General features: G+C 36.7%; 1 long non-coding RNA gene across 1 annotated transcript; it reads right to left on the bottom strand.

Moving 5' to 3' along the window:
* Nucleotides 1-5,304: 5,304 nt before the first annotated feature.
* Nucleotides 5,305-22,054, bottom strand: LOC149572000 (uncharacterized). Its single transcript, XR_016358836.1, has 2 exons — nucleotides 20,991-22,054; nucleotides 5,305-5,403 (listed from the first exon to the last, which is right to left on the bottom strand). It is a non-coding gene; the product is annotated as an uncharacterized LOC149572000 (long non-coding RNA).
* Nucleotides 22,055-22,393: the final 339 nt, after the last annotated feature.

The raw sequence follows: 22,393 nt of genomic DNA, 5'->3' as shown, positions 1-22,393 counted from the left end.
TAGTTGTAGTCCCTTAAGGCTATATGTTGTTTCATTGTTGCCTATAATTCAAGGAATTATGTAAATGCTTCAGGAAAATCAATAGGGTTGCAAGCTTATTGAGTAGGATATCAGGTAAGAATGAGATTTAGATTGAACATTGATATCCAATTTACAAGGTAAATGGATAGATCTAGAGTCTTGGCATAATATATGTGTCTTAGATATCCAAAATGCACGAGGGAGATTCGTAAATTGCCCAATGGATCAGGTACTGATTAGCTACAGGATCGTTAACTTGTTGTCTATACTTGGTTTTCATTCACTTTCCCCACCCCCATAAAATCAAATCAAATTCAATTCATCTCTACATTTTATGTTGAAGAACTAGAACAGAATGCCCTCACTCAGCTTATGAATTTCATTATCTTGCATTTAGCTACTGTAAATCTATGTTATTGCATGAGTTAATAGGAGAAATAAAGGTTTCATCTACTATTATTAGGTTCATATTTATGTTTAATTGCACTGGTACCATATGTTAGAACCTGAAGGTTAACCCGCCTAGGTCTTGCAGAGCCTAAAGTGAAGGAGTTATGTCTTATAGTTAGTCCAAGATTGTAGTCGAGTGTATCCATCATAGGAATTTGCTAGCCTCAGATGCATTGGTCTGGTTTCTTGGTTATTTTCAAAACTCTTAAATCAGGAGCCAACAGAATATATTGTGATAAATATTTTAAAACTAGAGTATACAAAATAATAATAGGATATATCTATTAGTAAAATACTTAAAATAAATTATATTATTAAAATAATAGATTGTTCAAATTTTATACATTAGATTAATAAAATATTATTATAAATATTACATTAGAATATTAAAAATAATTAATCAAATAAATTAGAATAATTTTATTTTTTAATTTTCTAATTTTATATTTATAACCATGTTAATGTAATTTTTTTCCTTAGTTTTTAATACATATTAGTGCACTTTATAAATTTCCAACCAACCCTATTATACATTTTTACATGAATTTTTTATCATTTATTATAAAAATGAAATCTAAAAAGTGTGGTTTCGTGTCACATCGTGAAATTGTGGACAACATTCTATTGGCTAGCGAGTTAATTCATAGCTTACATTCCATGAAGAAATTAGGTATGATTGTTAAGCTCGATGTTAGCAAAGCTTATGATAGAGTTCGATGGCCCTTCTTATGGAAAGTTCTTTCTAGATATGGTTTTATTCAAGATTGGATAAAATGTATTTCTTTTTGCATGTCTTCTGCATGAATGGAGCAGTATGTGGTTTTTTCCAAGCAACTAATGGGTTGAGACAAGGTGATCCCCTATCTCCTTTTCTATTTGTATTGATGGTAGAAGTTTTGGGTAGATTCATCAAGAAATAGACCTCGCTTGGTAGATGGAGAGGGAACTTGATCCACAACAGGTTGGAGCCTTTTTCTCACTCTCAATTTGCTAATGATGCAATTTTGTTTGGGGAGGCTACCATTAATGAGGCTAAGAATATCAAAGAGGTGCTAGACATATATGCAAGAGAATTGGGCCAGAGTATGAATATTCACAAATCAAAGGTGTAATTTCTCAACACCAGCTAGAGAAGAAGGGCAAACATATCAGCCACTCTAAGTTTCAAGCATGGCTCATTCCCAATCATCTATTTAGGTGTAACTCATTTTGTGGGTTGGGTGGATAAAAGATTTTGTGACGAAATCATTAACAAATGTCAAGGGAAAGTTGCATCATGGAAGAACAAGTGGCTTTCTCAAGCTAGGAGGATCCCTATGATTAAATCTATTTTATCAGTCATTCCAATTTATGATTTGTTAGTTTATAAATTCCCAAATAGAGTATCTAGTGGGTTGGAAAGAATCTTCAAGAAGTTTTTTGGGAGGATTCTAAAGATGAGAAGAAGATTCCCCTTATTAGTTGGTATATAGCTTGTTTGGTGAATGAAGATGGAGGGTCAGATCTTCATAAAATGTCTTTACAAAATCAAGCATTGGGTGCCAAGTTGGCTTGGAAACTATATAAGACTCCAGAGAAACCGTGGTGTTGGATCATGGTGGCAAAGAATTTTGACACATGGGAGCCAGGCAAAATTTTGACAGTCACAAACACACCCATTGGATCTTATTTTTGCAGACACATTTGGGAGAGTCGTGACTTATTAACAGGGCATCTATCATGGTAGATTGGAAATGGGTAGAGAGCAGTATTTTGGAGGGATTCATGGAATGGGGATCTGCCTATTGATTCCTTCTTAGATAAAGACTAGGTTAATATGATGGAAGCTACAGAGGGCCAATGGGTCCCGGATTACATGGAGTAAGAGTATCCATCCTCTTCAAGGGCAAACTAGAGGTTGATAGGAGATGCCTCTTCACCTCATTCTAATACTTTACATAATATACTCTTGAAATCGATAGGTATTGCATGCCCCAATTGGTGCATTTTATGTAAGAAAGTGGAGGAGATGATTGATCATCTGCTATTTTGGCACCCTTTTGCATGTGAATGTTGAGATTAGTTGTTAGATAGGATGTAGTGGTTTGCTATCAAAAATTGCTCCTTACTTGAGTTTCTATCTTCGTCTCTCATAGACAGAGTAAAGTCTAAATGGGGATTTCTTTGGTTAGTGAGCCTGTCAATGCTAGTGTGGCATATATGGAAGGAGTGGAGTTGAAGAATTTTTAAGGAGGAATGTTTGTCAATAAATGAGTTGAAGCACAGGATTCATGAAGCCATTAAGGAAGTTTTCATTTCTAGAACTCATGGTCTACACTATCACTAGCAATTGAGATGAGACTTTGATATGGAAAGGTCATGGCAATTCAAACTATGTGGGGATCACATGATCATTAAAAAAAAAGAGTCGTAGTAGTACCACAGTTTGGCAAGCTTTGTCGTCAAGCTAGAAGAAATTAAATTTTGACAGTGCCACCAGAGGCAATCAAGGTAGAAGTGGTATAGGTGCAATCATCGGGGATGATCAAGGAAAATTGTTGCAAAGCATTGCTCGCAGTGCTAGGATAACTACCAACAATCTAGATGAGATATCAACTCTAGAGGCAAGGTTGTGTTGGTGCTCTAATAATGGTATAGATAATTTAGTAATAAAGAGGGATTCTCAAATTATTATAAATGGTGTGTCTAGAGCATAATTTTGTAGCAAGAGATTAGTTACTTGGTGATTAAGGATAGCTCAAGAAGCACTTAAATCATTTCAAGAATAATGAATCCAATGTGTATTCTATGAAGGGATTAAAGTTGCAAACTATTTGGAAAATCGAGGGATCAATTTTGTTTCAGAGAAGGTGTTTGGACAGGATGAACTTATCCCAATGGGTTTGCATGAAGTCATTTCGTTATACATTGCAACACTCCCAAGATCTAGGATTAGCTAGTTTAGTCTAGTTTAGTCGGTGTGACAGGAGGGAGGTAGTAGTTGATGTACAAGTTTTTTTGGTACCCAATATCTTTATTATTGTCCTTCAAATCCATGGCGAGGATATTAGCAAATCCAGAGTAGGTTTTGAGTTTGATATAAGGAGCAAAACTTTCTTGCTATGGACACAATTTTGCAATGGCATTATGGCAACTCTCTTGGTCATAAATTGTAGATGCACCCAAGTTGAGTCACTCGAGGAGACACCAGAGGAGTAGATAAATAGAATTTTCAAACTTGTCAATGATCAAGAGAAGGAGACTTTGATCACTTTACTGGGGGTCGAATATTGGGTAGGAGGACATGTTTATGACGAAAAGCTTGTATTCGATAATTTTCAACCCATCATCCAAATCACGGGACACCCAATGCTAGCTTATGGTATGATTCGTAGAATGGTTGTTGTGGAGTTATATTTGGAGGTGCTTAATGCTATGGATATGATAGACACTAATATCTCTAATGGTGATTTACTGAGATTTTTTTTGTTTGGAGGTTGAGGGGAAGAAGAAGATTATGAAGAAGGCCTAAGCATTGTTCAAATCATGTATAGTAAAGGAGAATGATATAAGTAAATTTGAGGCCTTCTATCAAACTAATATTAATCTTTTCCCAGAAGAAGTTGCCATTAGGTTGATAGATCTATCGATAAAAAAAATGGCTATTTGTATCATTAAAATTGGGTAGCCTAGCTTGTTTTAGATCAATTTTTTGTTTCTAGAGAGATATCTCCAATATCGTTTGTAAGTTCTATTTTGGTAGCATAAAGGGTACTACCCCCTAGAGAGACCTTACGTGTATACGTGTGTGTGTGTGTGTGTGTGTGTGTGTGTGTGTGTGTGTGTGTGTGTGTGTGTGTGTGTGTGTGTGTGTGTAGATATGAATCGATAAGTTAATTGGTAAATTAGCAAAAAAAATGGTTGAACAAGTAGATAAATAAGATCAATTCATTATAGAAAGTACAATAATTTTCTTAAAAATAAGGATAAGTCTTGAAGAATATATTGTGATAAATATATTCAAACTAGAGTCTAAGAAATAATAAAAGGATTTATCTATTAGTAAAATACTAAAAATAAACTATATTATTAAAATAACAGATTGTTCAAATTTTATCAATTAGATTAATAAAATATTATTATAAATATTACATTAGAATATTAAAATTAAATTATCAAAGAAATTAGAATAATTTTTTAAAAAAATTCTAATGTTATATTTATAACTATGTTAATGTAAATTTTTTTCCTCAATTTTTAATACACATTAGTGCACTCTGTAAATTTCCAATCAACCCTATTATAATTTTTCACATGTAATTTTTGTCATTTATTATAAAAATGAAATCTAAAAGACATCAAAATTAAAATTCAAAATTCAGTAAAGAATATTTTATATAAGTAAAAAAATACAATAAAATTAATTAGAAATTTAGAAAGTGCACTAATGTATGTTTAAAACTTTATATAAACATTAAATATATAAATAAAAATAATATAAAGTTTCAAATATATAAACCTTAAATAAACATTAAATATACAAATGAAATAAAAGTACTTAGAGGAAATAAATCTAACTTTGATACTTACATAAAAGTGAAAGAACCAAAATATGTAGCGATGGCACCATGGGGTGCAATGGGTACGTGGAAGTGTAAGTTATGTGTTCATTGTATTTGGTGAGAGTGGAGTAATCAAATAGTGTTAATTCATTGGTGCAGGTCACTATATAAAATCAAATCCATTATACGCATATATTTTTCATATAATTGTAACATGCATTCCATATATATGGTGTCTATGGTGATGGGTTATTTTTCCTGTTATGTGAGTAGATATTTCTTCTTGTTGGATGTTTGTTCAAAGAAGTCATTGTCTGTGTGTTCGAATAAATCTTTGGTCACCAGTGTTCTCCTTTGCAACATATATGCACAGTAGAATGAGGTGAGAAATCTGCACAGTAAAATTAGGTGAGCAGTTAGCTATATAAAGGAAATGAGGAATGTAATTTTATTCTTGTTGATCTATGAATGTAGTATGAGTGTAGGAAAACCATTGAATGAAAATAAAAATGTAGTATAAGAAAAATAAAGTGTTAAAGAGTGTAACATAGATCTATAAATACAGTATAAGTGCAGGAAAACCATTGAATGGAAACAAAGTGTTAAAAGAGCAACATAGCAATTGCTTTATTCAGCAGATATCCATGTAATGGGAAAAGAAAACAGTAATGTTCATTGTCTTGATAATAGTAAATGAAACATCTGTCAAGGGGTATAACAATAGATACTGTCCTAAAAGGCATTTAAGATGCATGCTCACAATTAATACAAGTATTCATAGAAATACCAACCTGTGGAACAAAGCTACAAAACAAAAGATTCATATTTTTTGTGTTATCATGAGCTGATGGAGGTTACTAAAAACGGGAACAATTGACAACATTCAGCATAGAGATAAATGGATCCCATTACTTTTTTATGTATCCTAAGTGTCAAGTTTTGTACGCCACAGAGACTACCAATATCCTTTGCTGAACTTCCACAAAAATGGTTACTAAGGCACCAAATACTCTGTAGGAAACCACTAGAAGTGAAATACACTTCTTGTACTGTATTAATAACTTTTCCAAGTCAACAAGAATAATTTAATACCACAATTAAAGAAAAAGTAAAATTTACTAAGCAAAACAGCAGGACGGTCAATATGCAGCTTGACATGCATTTCTTAGTGAGCACCAAAAGAAAAAACCGAATCTTTCTATCAATTCATCATTCTACCAACATTAGGGACACCGAATATTAGAGAGGTAAGAGGCATAGATAGAGGAAGAAAAAATTATATTAGAGCAGAAAACATACTTGGAGTGAGAAGCGCCATGCATCTGAGGATGAAGTCAGCAGTTAGCTATGTAAAGGAAATGAGGAATATAATTTACTCTTGCTAATGTATAAATGCAGGAAAACTATCGAGTGAAAATAAAGTGTTAAGAGCGCAACATAGCAATTTTTTTATGTACCAGAAATCTATGTAGTGGGAAAAGAAAATACACAAATAATCATTGAGCCAGGTACTCTTATAGGTTAGCTGAGAATGGCGCAGGATGTGAGCAGCAGGAATTGTTGCAACTACTGTACATATTAATGAAATCTTCAATATGCCTATGACCAATCAAAGCGTGAAACCTTATTGATGAACAAAGTGAAATATGTTTCCTTTAAAACTATACAATATCTTGTTAGAATCTGAAAAGATTAATAACTCAGAAAACTAGTGCAAAGAGTAAATATCTAAACTATGAATGCAAATGATACAAAATCAAAATAGCATCATAGAGTTAGTCTCCAAGAGAGTAATGCAAATGCTAGAAGCAAAATAGCATTAAGAGGATGCAAAAACAAAAGATGCAAATACAAGTCAGGTAGCATGCTTATATAGGTTAGGAAGAGAGAGGAGGTGGCAACACCAACCAATGAGGAGCAACCATCTATCAGACTAAAGATAGCAAAGTATCTTCCCAAGATAGCTAATGGATGCTCACATGTAGGAAGGTGACACCTCGCAACCATTCACCTAATAAGACATGCTTTATTAACTTAAGCGAGATTATTAAAAGTGTAGGAAAAACTTAGCAAAATAGGAAAAATAAAAAAACTACACTAACACTCGCCCATAAGCGAAGCTTGGGTGGATATAGAAATGGGTCCCGGCAAGTCAAGCCTGATGAGGTACCCATGTACATAAAATTCCCCCAAAAGAGAGAGAAAAGAGACTCCCCAAAGAAAATTAGGACTCCAAATGAGAGGAAGAGGCCCCCCCAAAAGATGAAGCATCCCACACCCCCAACAAAGCTTGCAAATTTTGTCCGATAGATCCACTTACATCGAACAAGTTTTCTTCCCTTAGGAAAAGGGACAAGATCCCAAGTGTGGTTCCGCATCAAGGAACTATACTCTTCCTGCATAGTTGTATCCCACTCAGAAATACTAGAAGCCTCATGAAAGGACTGTGGATTTGAGGCAATAGCAATGAAGATATGTAGAGCATCCTGGAATTGCGAACGAGTCTGCTTGGTGTCTGATGGATCTCCAACCCAATCACCTGCAAACTGCAAGGTCTGTCTAGCCCAAAGTGGACCAGAAGATGGAGAATCTAGAGGAGAATCATCAACCTGTGAATGATGACTAGGAGAGGAAGGAGGTGAGTCCTCTAAATCACTCTCTGCATCAAAACTGGAGGTAGAAGACTGCTCAAGTGAATCTGACCCATTAGAAGATCTATCATGTATTCCAAGTGACTCCAATGTCAAAGTAGAATGCAACCCTATGACCATGCTCTGTTGGTTAAGCTGATGCAAGTAGTGGAAGTTAAGATGGCCAAACTGCTCATGCCATAATCTGCTCACATCATTAGAGTGAGTGAGAAAAACAGTCAAAGGAGGATCAGGAACAAAGTGAGAAAACATATAGAGTCGTGACTGATGATCTACTCTCCCAACTACAACTGTAGAATCATTGTGCAACTCACGTATCTCCACTGAATCAGGAGTGAACTCAACCCACTTGCCTAAACCTGTGTGAGTGATTTGGTGTACTGATAGGAGATTAGTTGACAATGAGGATACACAAGGAACATCATGGAATGTGCCATCCCCCACATCAACAGACCCTCTCCCACACACCTCAAAAAGAGTGTTATCACCCATCAAAATAGAAGGCATAATACACAGCTCCAAGGATGCAAGTTCTTCCTTAGATGAAGCCATGTGGTGTGAAGTACCCGAATCAAGAACCCAAGTGGATGGTGAGGAAGCAACTGCAAAAAAGGCCTTGCCATTTCCTTTCCCCTTGCTGTTTTCTTTTTCTTTGTTAGACCCTTCATTAGAACTTTGTTTGATAGACTCAAGAACACTGATATTATTCTTCTCAAGAATGTATGTCAAGTGATCAAGTTGTTTCTGCAAACATTTATGTTCATCATGACCAGGTCTTTCACAATAGGCACATTTGACCTTTTTCTTTCTTAGACTTATTGCCCTTGGAAGATGGTGTATCAATAGTTGCTTTTGAAAAAATTGATATCTGATCCTTCTTCTCCTCACTATTCTTTTGTTTCTTGTCCTTACTATTGTTGTTACTACTTTGTCCTTGTTGTTCTTTTGTGCCTTGGTTGGCAGCCAAGGCATGTGACTTAGAGGACTTAAGAATGCCCATCTGGATTAGCTTGTCCTGTTCTCAAGTGAGATTGACAGCAAAATCATCTAAAGATGGCATGGTGAATTGAGTACCAAGTGCACCCTTAGTAGCATAGAAGGTAGAGACAAACACAGAATATTCTGAACTTAGCTTAAAGAGAATACTAAGAATCAGTTGTTCATCTTTCTTTTCAATTCCACATTGTTTTAACTGCAGCTTTAATGATTTCAATTTGGTGAAGAAATCTTGGATTGTGTTGAAATTGCCTGGACTCAAACTAATTAATTCATTTTTCAACATATGACCCCTCATTGAATCTTGTGTGCCAAATAGTGTTTCTAACTTTGTCCATACTTCATTTGGTGTATCCAAAGACTCAATGTGAAATAGCAAGTTAGGAGAAACAGACAAACACAATGTTTCAAATGTCTCATCACATTTGTTAAACCACTTAGGCTTATCTTCATCTTTAGCAGGTTCAGTTTCAAGTCCCATAGTTATCCTATTTAATCCAGCTTTCCTTAAGTGAATTGTCATGCGTGATTTCCACTCAAAGTAATTGTATGGAGTTAGGATGGGCATATTTGTTTGATCCATGATGGAGAAATGCAGAGAAGAAATGCTAAAAAGAAGAGAACCCAGCCACGACAATGCCCCCCACTTTTTACTCAATCAAAGAACCCTCCCCCCAAAAAATATGATTTGGCACTTTATTTTAGTGCGTTTACAACTACCACTAGAAAGAAATACTTAGTGGTCTTGATTTCAATGCATTACAAACCCTCATGAAGAGCATATGCTAGAAGTGAAACTTGGGCACAATAATCAAAAAAACAAATAGCACCAATGCGATCTACTCGAAAAATCATGCACTTTAAAAAAAAAATCACCTCGATACGAAGTCGTATGAGAAAGTTATGATCCTTCAAAATTTCCAAAACGAGAATTGTGCACAGCCATGACTGAGAATCTGCAATTTCTAAAGAATTCATGTATGAAAATCAAAAAACAACTCCACTAGTGGATAGAGCACAAAAAAATAGCCAAGTTCATAACAAGAATCATCAAAATCGGAGTTCGTATGAGCAAAAACGAGACATTTGAAAACTGCGTTCAAATCTGTGACTGCCAATGGAGAGGGGTATGGTTGTAGCTTTGCATGCTCGATTCTACAAAATATACAGCTTGCATGCAAAATCTAAAAGATACCCAGATGGTTTTTCGGGGCTACAAAAAAAACTCAAAAAGCTTTTTTCTTGTTGATGTACAGAAGATGTTGCTGTAGTGTAAATCAGATGCCTTTAACAGTAAAAAACGGCTCCAAAAATCAAAAAATGACCCCAACAACCAGAATATGTCATACAAATGTTGGATCAGCTTCTTAAGTCCATCAATGGCATGCTGGAACTTGCAAAATTGATTGAAAACTCTAAATATGCAAGTTGGTTGTCAGATTTGAGATTGAAACCCCAGAGAAAAACTGTTTTTGTCAAAAATTTTCTGATTCTCAGGATCATCCAAAGATGCAAGAGAAGAGCATACTTCGTTTTTCAAAAAACTACAATAAAGTTTATTTGCCCCCCCCAAAATCTCTCAAATAAAGAAACTAAAATCTACTCTTGCACATAGAAAAGCTCTGATACCATGTTAGAATCTGAAAAGATTAATAACCCAAAAAACTAGTGCAAAGAGTAAATATCTAAACTATGAATGCAAATGATACAAAATCAAAATAGCATCATAGAGTTAGTCTCCAAGAGAGTAATGCAAATGCTGGAAGCAAAATAGCATTAAGAGGATGCAAAAACAAGAGATGCAAATACAAGCCAGGTAGTATGCTTATATAGGCTAGGAAGAGAGAGGAGGTGGCAACACCAACCAATGAGGAGCAACCATCTATCAGACTAAAGATAGCAAAGTATCTTCTCAAGATAGCCAATGGATGCTCACATGTAAGAAGGTGACACCTCACAACCATTCACCTAATAAGACATGTTTTATTAACCTAAGCGAGATTATTAAAAGTGTAGGAAAAACTTAGCAAAATAGGAAAAATAAAAAAACTACACTAATATATCCAATGATATTAGGCTCAATTATAAATAAATTTACAGGCATAACCAAATTCAACTATTTTTTCATTTCAATGAAAATGAAAGCTTTTGCAGTATTTATGTTGGAAGATATCTTATGTTAATTATAATAATTTAAACATGATGAAATGTGCACATCTAGTTAAGGTCTAATATATTTTTGATAGCTACATGTAAATGCACTTATAAATTTCTAATCATGATATAAGATCACTCATTATATAAAATTCAATGCATGTGTTGAAGCTACATGCCACAGATTAGAAAGGTGCGAAGTAGATTCCTGGTATAGTTGGCGCCAAGCAAGCACAACTGTAGATGTATAAATTTCTATCAAATTAACTAGTTGCACTCAACCTTAGATGTATAAATTTCTATCAAATGAATTGGCTGCACAACAAGAAAATGACCATTATCCTACAGAAAAGGGCATCTCGGGACAGAATGAAATATCCTCCCCTGATTTGAACTTTGACTTGCAGAAATTTAACTTAAGGAATATTGTCAAACACTTTGTATGCAAACTCATAAAGCTGATTTCCTCAATAAATTGCTTTCCAATGAGTAGATTTACGAACAACTATGAAGTGACATTAAAATGCATAATACACATCATAACATTTTCACAAACACTTGGCACACATTCAATAGTATATGAAAAATCTGGAAACTCTTTCAATTTGCTAATAAATGGTGATTTTTAAATGTAGATGTGCACTTACAGCCTTAAAGGTTGCAACAACTATTCAGACTTGTATTCAACAATTATTATGCAAAATATCAAAATTTGACAAAAGAAACTTGGAATTAGTTGCCGTAGTATTTTGTAGATGTAGTCGGCCAGCCCTCTAAACTTCTAATCAGCCGGAAAAACAAGTAAACTTGATACCAACACTGTTCACGCCGTACTGTTCACGCCGTACTGTAGAAAAATACTGTTCATGCGGCACTATAGCAATAACTAACTTCAGATCTGCACCTCAAACCCTTGTAAATTTCTTTATGCAAATGCCCCAAATGAAACCCAATGTGTTTCCTGAAGTGAAAACACCCTCGACCCTCCTGATTGTGTCTTCCAACAGCAAAGAGAATGCTAGCAAAGAGGGATTCCGTCCTCCAAGCCCGATAATCAGATATCCAGCAACATAACATTAATCTTCATCTAGGCATACAAAAAAAAAGCTCTTCCATTTCTTTTATAGTGTTCTCACAAGAGCTCAATCCTTCGTTTTCTCAATGTGGGATAAAACATAACTCCCTTTATGTTCCTTATGTCTCCAATGTGTTATAAAAATAAAGAGAACTCTTTTAATTTAAATATTTCTCACAAACTATAGTCTATGCATTAATAAAGTTAAATATTTAAATTTAACTTTATAAATGGCTTTATCAATGCATAACAAATCTTATCAATGATAAATAAGTCTTCCTGTCAATTTTAAACAATTACCATCAACATACCACTGTGACTGAATGTCCAGCCATGTCCAAGATGACTTACTATAAATAGTAAGTATGCCCAAAGTTGCCTCAGAACCCCTTAGAAAGACCTGCAACTGAAACTGTATAGGCCAAATGGCCTCTAAGCCCCTTTAATTTCTTAGTTAGCCTACGGGACTGTGGGGAAATAGGCTAACGACAACATCATGCTATGAATGCTGGAAAGGGGACATTACAGTCCGCCCTTCCCAAAATTGCTTATCCTCAAGCAATTTCAGCTCTGGATGCTGCAATATCTGCTCATTTTCCCAAGTAGCATCTTCGACAGGTAGGTTCCTCCACTTCACTAGATACTCCCTGATAGTCCTCCTGTGAAGCACCCTCTCCTTGGAGTCAAGTATGGCCTCGAGAACCAAGATAAGCTTTCCCTCATCATCAAGAGGTGGCAATACTACTGAAGGCACCACATTGTGACCCAATGCCTTCTTAAGGCGTGACACATGGAACACATTATGCACTTTACTGTCTGCAGGCAACTCCAACTCATAAGCTACTTCGCCCACTCTCGTGATTACTTTGAATGGTCCATAGTAGCGTGGTTTCAATTTCTCTGCTCCACTCTTCTTGAGAGAGGACTGTCTATACGGTTGTAACATAAGGTACACCATATCTCCCACCTCAAAAGACCTCTCAACCCTGTGCTGATTAGCATATTGCTTCTGCTGATTTTGTGCCTTTTGCAAATTTTCCTTCAAGGATCGCATAATGTCCTGACACTCCTGCAAAGTATCCTTGGCCTTAGGCACCCTATTGTCCCCAAATAACAAATCCAAAAAATTAGGAGCATCATACCCGTACAGTGCCATAAAAGGGGACATTTGAATAGACATATGGAAATAGGTATTATAGCAGTACTCCCTTAGATGTAGCCACTTCACCCAAGCCTTCTGCTCTCCTGCAATGTAGTTTCGAAGGTACCTCTCAACCCATTTGTTCACTATCTCTGTCTGCCCATCAGTTTGGGGGTGGTAGCTGGTACTCGGAGTGAGCTCTGTTCCACATAACCTGAACAACTCCTGCCAAAAGTGGCTCATAAATCTACTGTCTCTGTCACTGACTATGCTCCGTGGTATCCCATGTAGTCTGAATACCTCTCAAAAAAATGGTTTTGTTGTTTGTGTTGCTGAATATGGAGACGAAATTGCAAAGAAATGTGCAAATTTCGTCAATCTATCTACCACAACAAAGATACAATCTCGACCCTGTGCCTTGGGGAGGCCTGTGATAAAATCCATGGAAATGCTATCCCACTTCTTCTCTAGTATGGGTAGGGGCTGTAGTAAACCACCCGAAAAAGAATGTTTCTGTTTGTTCTGCTAACACATAGGGCATTCCCTAACAAACTGAAGCAGTTCTGATTTGAGTCCTTTCCAAGTGAAGTGCTCTCTCACCTGCCGATATGTCTTAAAGAATTTGGGATGTCCTGCCATTGGTGAATCATGAAATGCCCTCAAAATCTTTTGCTTCATAGCAGACCCGGGTACTAAATAAATCCTTTCCTTGTAAATGATCAGATCATTTACAATAGTGTATCGACTATCTTGAATAGCTCCCTCAATAATGCTAGATGCCCAACTATCCTTAGCATATTCTACCAAGATCATCTCTCTCCAATCATCCATGACTATCCCAACAGCAAGCAAATGAGGCCTTCTAGATAAAGCATCTGCAACAATATTTTCCTTCCCTTTGACATAGGCTATGTCGAAATCATAGGCCTGTAATTTACTCACCCATTTCTGTTTCCTATCATTAAGGTCCTTCTGTCCAAGGAAATGTTTCAAGCTATTATGATCTGTTTTTACTGTGAATCGGCTTCCCACTAAGTACTGCCTGAACTTAGCTAGCGCGTGCATGATTGCTAGCATCTCTTTTTCGTAGATGTTGTAGGTTCTCTCCACACCTCGTAATTTTCTACTCTCATATGCGATGGGATGTTTGTCTTGCATGAGAACAGCTCCTATGCCCTCTCCTGAGGCATCACACTGCAGCTCAAAAGGCCTAGTGAAATCTGGAATGGCTAAAACAGGACATGTACTGATCAACTCCTTAACCCTGTCAAAACAATCCTGAGCCCTCTCTGACCACTTGAAACTATCTTTCTGTGTCAAATCTGTAAGTGGTGCTGCTATCTGTGAAAATCCCTTCACAAATCTACGGTAGAACCCACAAAGCCCCAGAAATCCCTTGAGTTGTGAAGTGTTCCTCGGTGGTGGCCAATCCAGAATGGCCCTGATCTTGTCTAGGTCAACCCGAACACTTCCTGCACTAATAATATGCCCTAGATAGAGCAACTCTGTCATCCCAAACTCATATTTACTCATCTTGGCATATAATGACTCCCTCTCTAGAATACTGAGCACTGTATCAATATGCTTCAAATGTTCCTCCCAAGTACGGTTGTATATCAGTATATCATCAAAAAATATCAACACAAACTTCCTCAACTGATCTCTGAACACTCTATTCATACAGGACTGGAAAGTGGCAGGGGCATTTGTCAACCCAAAGGGCATGACTAAGAACTCAAAATGTCCATAGTGGCATCTAAAAGTTGTCTTCTCCACATCCACCTCTCTAACCCGTATCTGATGGTAGCCGGATCTCAAATCAATCTTGGAGAAGTAGCATGCACCATGCAATTCATCAATAAGCTCATTGATGCACGGGATAGGGTATCGGTTCTTGATTGTCTTCTTGTTTAGCTCCCTATAATCAATGCACATCCTCATTGTACCATCCTTCTTCTTCACCAATACTACTGAAGAAGCAAAAGGACTTTTGCTTGGTCGTATGTGCCCCATGTCAATCAACTCCTTAATTGTCTTTTCTATTTCATCCTTATATCTCTTCGGATGGCGGTAAGGTGTGATGATAACTGGCTTAGCCCCTTCCTCTAATTTAATAACATGCTCAATTCCCCTATCCGGGGGTCTCCCTGGAGGTATCTCACCAAACACCTTAGTATGTTTGGTTATTATTTTTTGTACATCAGGTGGATACTCTAGTTTATGTTGCTCTGTCATCTCAGGCATTACTCTAAACTCTACTGCCCACTGCACCTGATCATGTCTAAAGAAACTCTGCATTCGCTTAAGTGACACCACTCGAAGTCTCCCATCTGACAAACCTCGGAGCACTATCTTCTTACCATTTGCCTCAAACCTCATTTCCATTTTCTCAAGGTTAAATGTAAACTCTACCAGAGACTTCATCCAGTTCATCCCAAGCACCATATCCTAATCACCAATGTTGACCACAAAGAAATCTCCTGTCATGTCATAATCTCCCAAACAAAGCTGCAAGTTGGAGATTTTCTTGGTACATTCAATTTTGAAGCCATCGGCAACCATCACCTTAAATCCCCTATGCTCCTTTGTATGTAGCCCTCTGCGTGTCACAAACTTCTCATCGATGAAGTTATGTGTCGCCCCTGTATCAATGAGTGCCACAACTCTCTGTCCATCCAAGGTTCCCCTAACTCTGAAAGTGACGGCCTCCTGTATACTTGACAAATGAGCTATCGTGCTATCACCGCGTGCTTCCTCCTGTGAAGAACTATCATCATCTCCATCTGATTCGGATGACTGCTCTGAATCTCCATCTACTGACTCTTCGGCTGAAAAGTACTCCATCTGCTTAGCTTTTGCTTTCAATGGACACTTATGTGACAAATCCCAAAGCTCCCTGCAATGAAAACAAAGCTTCTTCTTCCTGAGATCATTAAGTGTCTCATTGTCCAACCTCTTACTTTCCTCCTTAGTTGGCTGAACCTCTTTATGAAAAGGTTTCCTGTCCTTATCTTTCCTTGAAGGGAAACTCTTTGCCTGGAATTTATTTTTTGAAGATGAAGAGGAATCCATGTCACGAGCTTTCTTAATGGCTTCCTGCAAAGTGGGAGGTTGGAGAGCTTTAATCCACCCTCTCAACGGATCAGCTAACCCATCCATAAATAGAACTAGTATCCTTCGTTCAGATACATCTGTTACTAACACTGCAAGTTTCTGAAACTCTGAAATGTATGTTTCCAATGATCCCCACTGTTTAAGCTGAGCTAACTCCTTGAAATGGAGTTCTGGATCCTTCCTATCAAAACGTTCAATCAGCCTCTCTGTAAACTCCACATATGAGGTAATGTGTGCATGTCCCATAGTGACCATACCATGATGCCACCACTCGTGTGCTAACCCATCCAGATGAATTGCTGCATACTTAATAGCTTCTTCCTCGGGCATAGGGTTCAATTGAAAGTATGTGTCAAGCTTTTGAACCCAAGCTCTTGCTGTAGACTTTCCTGAGCCATCATAATATGGTAACTCAAGTCTCCCTACTTTCTTCCGTAGCTCATAGCTCTGGTTCCTGTCATGTCCACGTGGCATATGTTTCATCCGCACATCCATATACTCCCTAAAGGTAATTGCAGTAGTAAAATCAGGCCCTCCGGCTTCCCACTCTCTCCTCAACTGGTCTTGTATATCAGTAATCTAGGGCTCTGGTATGAGCTGCTCTGGAGCTCTAGGAGGAAATGTAGGAATCATGGGCCTTGAACTCATTGTCCTAGCTCGCTGGGGTGCATGACCGAAATTGTTCCCAACTTGTTCATCTCCATTATGTGTCCCATCCTGATCATTTCCATTCTGATTGTTACCATTCTGATTATTTCCTCCACCCATGTTAGCATTCAACCCCATTTGACGAGCCATCATCTGCATCATAAGATCCAATCTCTGATTCTGTTCCTGTGCCCTTTGTTCTGCTACTCATTGACCCTGTACCAATGTCTCTAATAACTGTAAGAATCTTTCCTCTCCAGGCTCTGGACTGGCATTCCCGCCTCCACCTAATCTTGTATTCCTGTCATCTCGGTCACCCATATTGCTGTCTTGATCAAAGAATACCTCTGTTGTGTCTGTATGATTGGATTCTATACCCCCCTGTACGGATGAACTAGACTATTTTCTTTGCAGGTCTGAACTCCTACTTTGTCTTGCTCTGGTATTGCGGAAATTATAAGGCCCCTGTCGCATGCTCAAACATAAATGCTCTGATTTTAGTGTTTTGACATTTCATCAAACACTTTCCCCTCTATCCGCCAGTTCCAAATTTCCTATAAGACCTCCACAGGATGGTAGGACTTATAGCTCTGATACCACTGAAATATCCTCCCCTGATTTGAACTTTGACTTGCAAAAATTTAACTTAAGGAATATTGTCAAACACTTTGTATGCAAACTCATAAAGCTGATTTCCTCAATAAATTGCTTTCCAATGAGTAGATTTACGAACAACTATGAAGTGACATTAAAATGCATAATACACATCATAACATTTTCACAAACACTTGGCACACATTCAATAGTATATGAAAAATTTGGAAACTCTTTCAATCTGCTAATAAATGGTGATTTTTAAATGTAGATGTGCACTTACAGCTGCCTTAAAGGCTGCAACAACTATTCAGACTTGTATTCAACAATTATTATGCAAAATATCAAAATTTGACAGAAGAAACCTGGACTTAGTTGCCATAGTATTTTGCAGATGTAGTCGGCCAGCCCTCCAAACTTCTAATCAGCCGGAAAGACAAGTAAACTTGATACCAACACTGTTCACGCCGTACTGTAGCAAAATACTGTTCATGCGGCACTATAGCAATAACTAACTTCAGATCTGCACCTCAAACCCTTGTAAATTTCTTTATGCAAACGCCCCAAATGAAACCCAGTGTATTTCCTGAAGTGAAAACACCCTTGATCCTCCTGACTGTGTCTTCCAACAGCGAAGAGAATGCTAGCAAAGAGGGATTCCGTCCTCCAAGCCCGATAATCAAATATCCAGCAACATAACATTAATCTTCATCCAAGCATACAAAAAAAAGCTCTTCCATTTCTTTTATAGTGTTCTCACAAGAGCTCAATCCTTCGTTTTCTCAATGTGGGATAAAACATAACTCCCTTTATGTTCCTTATGTCTCCAATGTGTTATAAAAATAAAGGGAACTCTTTTAATTTAAATATTTCCCACAACTATAGTTTATGCATTAATAAAGTTAAATATTTAAATTTAACTTTATAAAATGGCTTTATCAATGCATAACAAATCTTACCAATGATAAATAAGTCTTCCTGTCGATTTTAAACAATTACCATCGACATACCACTGTGACTCAATGTCCGGCCATGTTCAAGATGACTTACTATAAATAGTAAGTATGCCCAAAGTTGCCTCAGAACCCCTCAGAAAGACCTGCAACTGAAACTGTCTAGGCCAAATGGCCTCTAAGCCCCTTTAATGTCCTAGTTAGCCTATGGGATTGTGGGGAAATAGGCTAACGACAACATCATGCTATGAATGCTGGAAAGGGGACATTACACAAAAGCCTACTTCAGTATTCCTTTCAGTTTTGCCAATAATATGAAGAAGGTGTGAAACAAATTGTTACCCTTAGTAATTAAGGGAAAAGAAGAATCGAACCAACAAAGATTCAGGCAAAAAAGTTTGATGACAATATGTGATGGTAACTTGAAAGAGGAAAAGGAAAAAAGTCCTACTCTAAAGGGCTCAAAAAAACAATACCGAAGTTGAAAGAAACTAATTGTACCAATAAGGCAAGAGAAAGAAATATTACACAGTCACACATAATAAAAAATAAATCATAAGACTACAAATATAAGTGACTGCAATATAAATAATCAGAACAACCTTAATTTAGATAAGTACAGAAAGAAACAAGAAACAACACATAATAAGAAGAAGAAATAATTTATGTAGAAAAAACAATTTATATAGATTGAAAAAGAACTCCACATAATTATAAATATGTCACAAGACTACAAATATAAGTGACTACAAAATAAATAAACAGAATAATCTAAATTTAGACAAGTACAGAAAGCAACAAGAAACAACACATAAGAAGAAGAAGAAACAATTTATGTAGAAAAAAACAACAAATATAGATTGGAAGAAAACTTTAGAGGCTCTGGAATATTCAAGATCACATTAGATAGGAGAAATTTGCACCATATTAAATTCAAGTACGACATCACATTGCAATATTCCATCGAGTGGCTACTGAACAACATAGAGATTACATGTAGGAAAAATAACCAATCTATTAAGTTTAATTCAGAAACAAAGAAAGCTCTTTAAACGATAAAATCTCTCCACATCATGTACATGGCCATTAGATAAACAATAGAATATGTTAAGTTAGTTGCTGACATGGATATTGTGACTAAATGGAATGTATTTACATTTGTTCTGAACTCTATGAAGCATTTACCAACCAAATACTTATATTAGAACTTATATTAGAACTCGTATCAGAACAGTGCACACCATATAAACTTATCAATAGAAATTTAATACACAATTTTGCTACAATTTCCTATTATATGGTACCCTGTCAGTCTAATGGTAAATGAATGCATCACTAATCATAAGATTTCATCCAATAGTGAAATGAATTTGTAATGTTTACGGTAGAAAAATATTTGCAGAACTCGAGCGGTGAAAAATAATATGTATGTGTCTTAATGTTTCATCTTGAGCGTAGTTAGTTCCAATCTACCTAATGCTTTCAGGGAATGTTAAATTATAAGTCTATTGTCTATTGAAAAGATATGAGTTGCAAGGCATAATGACATTTTACATTCAGATGGTCTGATGTTTATAAAGGCAACATTACAAGTCTAATTCAACTGCCTAAAGCAACATAACACACAACTCTCACAAATTTAACAAGAAGGTTTATCATTACTTCAAAAATGGCGGTGACCCCATGCTGATCAATTTCTTAGCAGCTCAATATGGGAGTAAATCCTCCATTTAAAGCCTCAACCTTCATGTCCTCATAAGACTGGATAAATAAAAAATGGTTCTATCATAACCCAGTCCCCTACTCCCAAATACGGTAAGGCAGCCAATAATCCCCAAGATTAAGAAAGCTAATAAAATAAATGTTCCCTTTAAGAGTTTCCTTCTGGATGCAAGTCGTGGATAATTTTGACAAAATGGATCTGCAGCAACAAAGCATGAAAGAATCGCAACCACCAGGTCCCCATTCCCTCTTGAGCTTTTCAAACTTATATTGGGGTAAAAGTTTAATCTCAAGAAACTTGATTCTTAAATCTGTTCAATAGGATGCCCTTTTGTAAAACAAAAACTATTCTTTGTGAGGTCCCTAACTATTGCGACAATGACAAAACATATTTTCCAAAAAAAGGTATGAGAATATATTTAGAAACATAGCATCTGTTGTCGTCACAATTATAGTTGTAGAGCCCACAATGTGTTGCACACTTGTACCACAAAGATCATTAAAAAATAGTAAGGTTCTGGTTTTACCAAAACCTTTAAAGAAACGTGAAAATCACCGTAAAAATTATACAAGCATATAGAATGAGGTAAGTTTGAAATGGTAATTTGTAAAACTAATGTGGAAATGAGAAGAGAATTACAAGAGTGGGGTTGGTATCGCATGTAGCGGATGTATTTGCGTAACAAAGATGAATAAGTAGGGCATACAGTAAACCGATTTACCTAGATGGAGCTCAAAATTGACTACCTGGCATGACCTTGAGGGGGACATCTACTTATTAATTCTAATTCCTGTGATAACAAAATTTGCAGACGGCAACCAGAAATGTCTCAACGCGGATTCATCTGAAGTTGTAAAGAGCACATTCCAAATAAAGAAACATTGCAGGAAAAGGGCCTAAACAAATTTCTCCAACAAATTCGCACAAACCTGGGAGTCCAACTCGGGTGAATATGTATGTAATGAGAAATCAAAGAACGGGTAGGAAAATGTTGAGCAACAACCAACGGTCCCCTCTATATAGCACGCTATGGCGGCCATCGTATACAGCAATGAGCTCCATGGCAGAAGATATTTTTAGCTGGCACGAGAAGGTTGAAACCCCTCTTCTCATCAGCATCATATAAGCAATCTAAGCCCCTTCATGGGTCAACGTCAACAAGAAGAGACTTACTTGGCATGACCACATTAAAAACCCTCGGCGCATCCCAATCTCACAAACCTCTCCGTGGCCTGCACATTTGCAGTGGGGAAATGAACCAGGAACCCCCAAAACCTTTCTTTAAATTTCCCTGTTAAAACACACAAATGGTACATCAAAAGATCGGTGTGGTTGCGGTGAAGTTCTGTGTTTACAACTTTCGTCTCTGTAATGTCTCTGAAATCATATGGCTATGGCGGTTGAATCTCCATCAATGGGGAGAAACATCCCAAGAAGAGGCCATGTGAAAGCAGTCATTGCTACTTCTCTATTTAAATCTATAAAATCACTTTTCAGGCCACAAAATAAGGTCTTTTAGGGTTTTCTTCGCCTCCTCTTCCTTGTTATTCTACATACTGTGAAGTGCAAGCAGATTTTTGGTGTGCTTTGAGATATGTATGGAAAGTGAAGTGAGTTATTTTGGATTTGGAAGAACCACTATTTTGTAGGTTGCTCTGCCTCCCCTTCCATCTCATGTTCTTCAACATTGGATTTTAGGCGCGTTGTGGCTGTGCTTTGAAACATGTGGAAGCAAACGAATCTGGATTATTTCGCATTTCCAAGAAGTTCTCAGAATTTTGAAAAGATCAAAACCATGGTTTGCAGAGGGCAAGCCTAGGGTTTTATCCAGTGTCACCCGAAAATTAATATGTGGTTCTGCAACTATCTTTGCATTATCAAAATTGTTGTAAATGTCTCCCATTTGTGAACCACACCAATTTTTTAATTTAAACTGCTTTGCCTGTACTCTTATAAATGAATTTATGGAATCTAATGTGTTGTGCCAACTTGACAAATTTGTAGAGCGTTTTGTAATTGTGGCATAGATCAAAATTATATCAGGATTGTGTTGGTCAAAATTATATCAGGATTGTGTTGTGGAGGGTAGGTACACATAGTGAAAGGCATTTAAATTTGCTATACCAAACACCCTGGTCGTCCCCAATGTCAAAGCCCCAAAAAAGCTTCGATTGCGTTTGGTTTTCTTTTCTCAAGTGCATTACAAGCTCCCAACAACTAGGCCTCCCAAATAAGATTTGATGGTTAGCAACATACCTCCTTATATTGTCTTTGGCTCACTCTGCTTGTAAGATTAGAATACACGTAATTATGAACTAATTGACACTTGATT

Source organism: Cupressus sempervirens, chromosome 2, assembly GCF_028749045.1.
Source record: "Cupressus sempervirens isolate cs-2001-9-10 chromosome 2, ASM2874904v1, whole genome shotgun sequence".
Classification (NCBI taxonomy): Eukaryota; Viridiplantae; Streptophyta; class Pinopsida; order Cupressales; family Cupressaceae; genus Cupressus; species Cupressus sempervirens.
The sequence above is the reverse complement of the archived record's forward strand: the minus strand, read 5'-3'. Positions and strand labels throughout refer to the sequence as shown.